Genomic DNA, 8,735 nt, shown 5'->3' with positions numbered 1-8,735 from the left:
TGCACAGGGCTCTCTTCAATGTTAGGAATGCAGTGTCTTGCTTTTCACTCCAAATAAAGGGCACACCTTTCTGATTCAGAGTGGTTATGGGTTGGAGAAATTTTGGATGAATCTACGATAATAGCTAGCAAGACCCAGGAATTGACGGATTTCTGTGGGCGTCTTCGGTGCTGACCAGTTATCTATCGTGTTGATGTTGGACGAGTCCACGTGTATGCCTTCCTCACTTACTACGTGACCCAGGAAGGTTACTTTTCGAATCTAGAATTTGCACTTGGAGAATTTAGCGTATAGCTTCTCTGTTCTTAGAGTTTCCAGCACTAATCTCAAATGTTGTTTGTGATCTTCCTCGCTTTTGTAATAAACAAGTTTATTGTCGATGAACACGATAACGAACATGTCCAAGAAAGGACAGCACACCCGATTCATCAGGTCCATGAATAATGTCGGTGCATTGGTTAGACCGAAAGGCATTACTACGAATTCGTAGTGACCATATCGAGTCTGAAATGTTGTTTTAGGAACATCACCCTCGTGGAATCACAGCTGATGGTACCCTGATTTGAGGTCTATTTTGGAGAAATAGTTGGCTCCTTGCAGCTGATCGAAAAGGTCATCGATCCGAGGAAGAGGATAACGGTTTTTGATGGTGAGCTTGTCCAGTTCGTGGTAGTCAATGCACATCCGAAAAGATTCATCATTCTTTTTCACAAATAAAATCGGGGCTCCCCAGGGTGAGGAACTCAATTTGATGAATCCTTTGCTGAGCAACTCGTTGAGCTGACTGGATAACTCTTGCATTTCTGCTGGCGCTAGTTGGTATGGGGATTTAGCTACGAGGGTAGCTCCGGGGATTAAGTCGATGCGAATCTCGACTTGGTGCTCAGGAGGGATTCCTAGAAGCTCTTTAGGAAAGATATCAGGAAAATTGTAGACTTCGTGGATACTCTCGAGGTCTTTAACTTCCTGCTTCTTGTTAATAACATGGGCTAGAAATGCATGACACTCCTTCCGTAGAAGTTTTTGAGCTTTAATGCACGAAATGATGCGAAGGATTGAATTGAGTTTATCACCATAGATCATAAGGGTTTCTCCAGATGGAAGATTGAGGTGTATGGATTTTTCTTAGCAAAGGATATCAGCATTATTGGGGCTCAACCAATCCATGCTAATGATGACATCGAAGCTTTTTATGGAAACTGGCATAAGGTCAATCGGAAAGGAATGATCGTTTAGGGTAAGGGTACAGCCGATGAATATGTCGTTGGTGCTCTCTTTCTCACTGTTAGCCATCTCGATGGTAAAAGTTTCGGTTAAAGTTTGAGGTTTACGTTTGAGGAGATGTTTGAATGCATGACTAATAAAACTTCTCTCCGCACCAGAATAAAAAAGAACGCATGCATAAGAGTTGTCGAGGAGGAACGTAACCGTAACAACGGTAGGGTCGGTGACTGCCTCCTCCTGCCCCATCGCTAGAACTCTCCTGGTGTTGCCAATTGTTGTTTCCTTGGGGAAATTTCTTTTGTATTTCCTGACCTTGCCACATCCATAACAGGCCTGACCGACACCCGCTCCAGATGCCTGATTGGTTGGTTGGGTTGGTGTTCTGCAGCTTCGAGCAGTGTGACCCTTCTTGCCATAATTGTTGCAGAGCATCTCACAACATGGGCTGGGAATATGGTGATGATAATTGCACTTGTTGCACCAAGGGAGGGTACGAGTATATTTTACTGGTGGGTGCTTGAGTTGCAGGATCAGCGACAAGAGTGGTGACCGCATGGACTACCATAGTTTGCTGTTTCTTGGAGGGCTCCTGTGAAGACTGGCCCTTCCGCTGCTTCCAAAACTTTCTTTTCTTGCCACTTCCTTTCGTTGGTTCGGGAGCGGCTGTTACTTTATCCAGATCAACCTCGTGATTTGTGAGAGTCTGCGCCAGGCACTTGGCGCTGTCAAAAGTGATTGGCCTAGCAGCCAAGACACTCCCTTGAGTTGGGGGCGTCAATCCCCAAATGTATCTCTCCATCTTCTTGCTTTCTGGGGTGACCATTCCCGGGAAAAGAAGTGTTAGGTCTTCAAACCTAGAAGTGTAGGCAACAATGTCAGAACCTTTCATTTTCAAGTTCCACAGCTCATGCTCCAGTTTCTGCATTTTGCCCCGTGGGCACTACTTGGCTAGCATGAGCTCCTTCAAGTTCTCCCATCCCATAGCATTTGCTACTGGCACGGTTACGGATTTGACCCGACTATTCCACCAGGTCAATGCTCTGTTGGTGAAAGTGCAGGCGGAGAATTTCACCTTGTTGGCTTCCGAACATGAACATATTTCAAAGATAGACTCGATCTTCTCGAACCATCGAGTTAAGGCAATAACACCTCCAGTGTCGTCGAAAGATGTGGGTTTTGCATTCATGAAGTCTTTATAAGATCACTCCTTCTGATGCCCTTGACTCCCTTCATGATTTTGGGAATGAATACCACTCCCAGAACCACCGGAACCACCAGAATTTATCTGTGACAAAGCAGCAGTCACAGTGGTAGTAACGGCTGCCTGGAACATTGCGGGGTCGAACTGAGGAGGTGGTGGTGGTGTTGGATCCGTCGAGGAATTGTTGTTCTTTTTGTTAGGTCTTTTCTTTGAGGCCATATTGTTCTATATCAGGAAGAAGAAGATGATAAGTCCCTTTTTACTTTAGAATCAAGAGATATGAAACTAGATATATCTCTATAGGATAGATAAAGTGTTCTACTAAGCGATAACAGGAAAGAGTTACTAAAGCAAGTAAACTATCGCTAGGGAAGAATGAGTAGCAATAATTGGAATGAATTTCTATGATGTATTCGGCTTTGACTAAAATACTCCTATAGTATTTTATGATGAATGTTTTGTTCTATCAATTTCTTGTGGTAGGAATACTTGGTAAGTTTTAGGCTTGTTGCAACACCACAGTCACTCCCAAGCACATGTTGGTAATGTCTTAAATGAATATATTTGATCAGGCTATATTGACCCTAGACATGATTACACAACTGCTCAGGTTTAACCACAGTGTTCAACATCCAAATACATTTGTTTGGTTATATTAATGATATTGTTTCTGGTATGTAGGTATACTTGTATACTTGTTGTGAAAATACTTATATTTTAAAAGCATACTTTTAGTTCAGAGCACTTCGGCCCCTTAGTGTTTATAGTTGTATACCATGTAAGGCTTGGTATACTTAGTTCATTATAAACAATAGCTCTGATACCAATCTGTCACACCCCCGCACCGTCAGAAAACAACGACGAAAACGTCCGGGGGAGGGTGACGTCATACGTAGTATCACAACAATCGTATCATAACAATCATAGTAAACACAAACATTACATCACAATATGAATATTTACATCTATTTGGGAACATAATTTATATACAATATGTTATACAAAAGATAAAGACGAGACTCCAAAAGTGCTCCGTCTTCTCCAAAAGCTAGTAAGGTACCTGTCTAACATTGCCCTGAGAATACAAGCGATTTTGAAAACGTATCAGTAGAAAGCTGGTGAGTTCATAAGCATGTTTTTGTGTATTAAAAACTAGTCACTGAATTTGTATAAATGGTTTCTTTCCATTATAAGTAGAATGTCATTTTTATCGAAAACCATTGTTATCAAGTTCTGAAATATGTATGCATGCTTGCCAAGAAAATCCAATATTTTCTAACACGTTTGTTGGTTTCTGTTATGAAAAGTATGTTCTGTTTGAAAACCCTGGCTACCACCAGTATGTAATGTAAGTTTTGTTCGAAAACCATGGCTACCACCAACATGTAATGTAAGTTCTGTTCGAAAACCCTGGCTACCACCACTATGTATAGTAGTTTTATTAATTAAAATAAAACCAAAGGTTGTGTCCCTGGAATTCCCTCCAGTAAGTAGATAGGTAGTTTTATTAATTAAAATAAAACTATTGAAGAAAGAAATCTCGTAAACAAAGGTTTTTTTATACTTATTGTGAGTTGTATAACCATACTAATATGACCGGTGACCTCCTTGACATTTCTTCAGGTGTCGTACGATTACAAAATTTGTCACCCCAGGGGTGCCCACCTAACTGTAGCTAACAGTTCAGGTGTGGGATTGTCGATCCCGAATAGATCTATTCACAAATTTCACGCTCTCCCCCCAGGAGACTCTAGTTATACTACCGATGAGGATTTATTGGTACCCCGAGGGGCATAACGAAGATAAGTCTCACAATCCTATGTTAACTAGTTTACGTGTCGTTCGGTTGTTCTCGAGTTCGAAATCATTTGTAACGGTGTAGAGTATAAATAATTATACAAAAATAATTATTTAGCAAGATACTCCAGGTTTGTATTCGTAGTAATTGAGAAAGTAAATATGTCATAGTTTATATGTTTGACTTTGCATGAAGTTTAAATCTATAAGACTGGTAATGAAATCCCAAACTATACCTATTATAGTTTGAATGGTTTGTTGCGTTCAGGTACTGTTTTGAAAACTATGCAATTATGATTAGAAAACGTCCCTTATGCTCCACATATTACAAAAGGGATAGTTGTATCTAAATGTTTGATAGAGAACCATTATAATTGCATCAGTTTTGAGGTTATGAAAACCTTTATGTTTAGCTTGTATTCCCCCCCCCCCCTGAAAACATGAAAAACTCGGAAAAGTGTAGGGGTATGAACTCACAGTTTCGCGTAGGATTCGAGTATACAATCGATATGAGTGTTGAGTGTCAACTGATGTTTCGTATGCAAGTGGACCCTATTAACATATGGTAATACATATACGTATTAGATTAGGCTATTTCATGACTAAACATGACGGGAAAACCACCCTAAGGTCTTGGAAATGCTTGTACTAAGTGTTCTAGGTCTCACACTTAGTGGTTTTTGCAAGTTTAAGGCCAAATATGAGCATTAAAGTGGGTGTAAGGCCATAAAGGTGGGTGTGCGGCCGTACAGAGTGGGTGTGCGGCCAGAGTGTGCGGCCAGGGTGTGTGTGCGGCTACACACAGGAGTGTGCAGCCGTACAGAGTGGGTGTGCGGCTATACACAGGGGTGTGTAGCTGTAGACTCTTCGTTTATACTCCAAAAGTCGATTTTTAAGTGTTTTCAAGGCTCGAATCAAGTCCAGCTAGAAGATAGGGGGTCAAACTCTCACTTTGCAGGGTATTTGAGGTGTGTACGGCCACCTTATGAAGGTGTGCGACCGTACACCTTCAAGTGATGAAGAACACGAAGAACATGAAGAATTTTAGGCTTAGATTTAGGTGTTTTACCTATATAACAAGCTAAATGATGGAGTTCTTCATGTTTTTGAGGCTTTTGGAGTGTTCTTGGATGAGATTTTTAGTGAGAGAAAGTAGAGAGAGAAATTAGAATGCAGCTGAAAGAAAGGGAATGAATGAAGGGGTCACCGGGTCACCCTCTATATATAGGGGTTTGGTTTTTGATTACTTTCTTTCATATTATGTTTACATACTATTTGGTTTTTGGGTTTGGTTTTTGATTACTTTCTTTCATAACATTCATTTTTTGGGTTAGAATTTTGATCAGTTAAATACATTTTTGGTTTTATGAAAATGTTAAATTATTCATCTATTTTTCTTTTGGGTTTAAACTCATAAATTAGGATTTTAATCATTTTTTAGTCTATTATTTCGTTTGAATGTGAACTTGTCAGCATTGTTACAATGTTATTTATTACAAGTTCAATATAAATATTAACAAACTACAATTTTTTATGAAATTATAAACTTTTATGAATCTTGTAACCATTCTAAAATAATTATTTGTAGTTCCTTGTGAATTTATTGATAAATTTATTAGTAAACATCTGCCATTGAAATATTATTATTTTTTAGATATTAATGATATCAACAATTTTACAGATTTAAATAATAAAACTCATTACAATGATGCTTGCGAGAGACAATGACTAATATGTTTACATTTTGTTTTTTGGAAATGGAACTTCCCTAACGAGGGTTTCCGAACTAGCTTTTGCACACCGACTAATCTCCACTGCAAACATGAGGCTATGCCTCATGCACTGGAGTCGCTACAGGCGAATCTCCATGGCCACAAAGGCTGAATAGTGCTAGGATATGAACATGGGTGAATAGGTTATCCATAAAATCTTCCACATGTCTTATTAAGTCACCACAACCCAAGTGTAAGACATTTACATTTACAGAATAGAAGATTGAATTATATGTCTAAAAGAGAAACTTTATTTCATCATCTAAAGCAATAAATATTTTTGATTGTATTACACTTATATCTTTTCCACTCTTAGATCAAATTGTTTATGTCATCTTGACCAATGTTTGGTCAAACACGTTGTCCATCAATGTTTCTGCTCAAACCTTCACTGATTTCTATTATCCCGAAAGTAAAATTCAAATCCTCCCCAAATTTAAAGCCATAACTTATGCACTGACCATCCTATATGTTTGCAAATCAACATGATATATCTCTTAATTATTGTATTTCTTTCTCAGTGTACATCGATGGTACCAAAATTCATCAAGGGCAAAACAGTAACCTTATATTTAATTCTCATTAATTTAGTAAATACTTCTAGTTTTGAAGATAATAATTGGTCTCATACATGTTAAATTACAATTGCTCGCTTTCTAACTATCTAACTCAATAACTTTATGTAATCATTCTTAACCTTACCTTTTTCTATAACGTTATTGATTAGATTTACTATAATTAAGTTTAAATTGCAGAGATTTTTACTTGAAAGTGATGAGCATTAGTTGATGTTTTTATTGAATCTTGAGGATGATGCAAAACTCAAAATTACTTAGTGGTAATATCCTACACACTTAATAATTAATTATTTCGACAAAAGTATTTTCCATTAACTTTGATAGCAAATTTTTATAATTAAGCATATTTTTATGATTATAAATTTGTTTTCTCTACTCACTTATATTTATCATCCTAAAAATGAGAAAAGATTAACTATGTCTATATTGAAAAGTGCCAAAAAAGATCTTATTGGTCATACCTTTCTGACATAATCTTCAAATGTTCTTTGTTTTTTATTCATTTTTGTGTATTTGATTTGTTTCTTCAAGAAAACTCAGTTTTTTATTAATTTTGATAACAAATTTGTTGAATTAAGCATACTTTTATGATTATAAATTTGTCTATTTTCTATTGTTAAATGAAGTGTAAATGAATTTGAACAATCGTTAAATTTCATATTCTATAATGTAATTTATGCACTAATTAATCAAATAATAGTACATATCTAAGTGGTCGGGTACCTCCAAGACAATAAGAAAACATGTAAATTATATGAAATTTCACAATATTGTAAATTTTTACTTGATTTAAATAAACAATTACTTTTTGCACTTGATTTAGACCATTGATTACTCATATAAGGTTGTAATAAAATAAAATTATGATAAATTGAAAAAATTGTTCAGCAAAACCTTAAAATTTTAAAATTTGTTGGAAATTTGGTTATATGCCAAGTTAGGTTTCTTTTTTTGTTGTCATGTTTGTTGATTTGGCTATGTAGGGTTCATTTGAAGTTTCATTTCTCTACAAGAATGTTAATGTTCACATCCAAGTGAAAACACTCACAACTGGTAAGCATTCTAAAAGATTTTTTCACTTACATTAATCAAAACTGTTATTTTAAGTGGTTCGTTCTCATAGATGCCACACTGGTTGTCACTATATAGACTTTCTAGCAGTCTAAAGAAGAATACTAAAGGCTTTATGAAGAAGTTTGTTGCGTTTTCAATGAAGCATCACTCAGTCAACATTCTTCTCTATCGTTCTTTCTCTTGTTTTCGATATAGAGGCATATCACAACAATAAGGCAGAATGAGGTGTTAGTGACCATTAAAGATGAAAAGGTAATATATAATTTAAGAATAATATATAATGTGTAAATTTTAGATTTATGATATTTATTTCAATGAAAAATACGTTGTTTCACTGTTAGGTTACATATCTATTTTTTAATATGATTTGATTTTGACAAGTTTGATCTAAATTTGATAATTGAAGTAGGTACGAAAGATATGTGCTAATGATTTTGAATTTGTATCACCCTATAGAAACCAACCGTAGTCTCACAGACTCTTCCCTCATATCTCAGTAGGTCTTAACATTTCCCAAAGTTCAGTTATAATAAGTCATGGATGCACTTCTTGAATCAATCCTCTAAACCGAATTTCATTTGTTAGTTGGATGTGGTGATCAAAATGCAAGGTTTGTGAAAGTTCATTATTATTTATTAGTGTTAACTTTTAGCAAATTATGAAACTAATATTATATTTTTGTTCATAACATGTTTTTTTTGTAATAATTTATTTGATCGGAAGATATGTATATGTGATTAGGTGTAGCTTGAAAAACCATATTTTAATTTTTATAAGGAAAAAAATACTTTGAAATCGACCAAATTACAATGTCTGAATTCGATGTTTATGGTTATGACAATTCATTTTATTTGTAATGTTTATCGAATTTCTTTGCAGAATTAAATGTTGTCGGTACATGTAACAATTTATTGTTGTTTTCGGTTTTATATAGGGCCAATATAAAAAGAGCCATATAAGCCTCTATGGGGGTTGATACACCGAATAAGATCAATTCATAAAGCTACTACACAATATGTTTTAATCAAGAAGTCACATTATGTTGTGATAAAACAAAGATTACATAGATCATTTATATTAAAATTTAGT

The sequence above is a fragment of the Lactuca saligna genome, chromosome 8, assembly GCF_052625555.1.
Source record: "Lactuca saligna cultivar CGN05327 chromosome 8, ASM5262555v1, whole genome shotgun sequence".
NCBI classification, from domain to species: domain Eukaryota; kingdom Viridiplantae; phylum Streptophyta; class Magnoliopsida; order Asterales; family Asteraceae; genus Lactuca; species Lactuca saligna.
Note: the sequence above shows the minus strand (reverse complement) of the source record.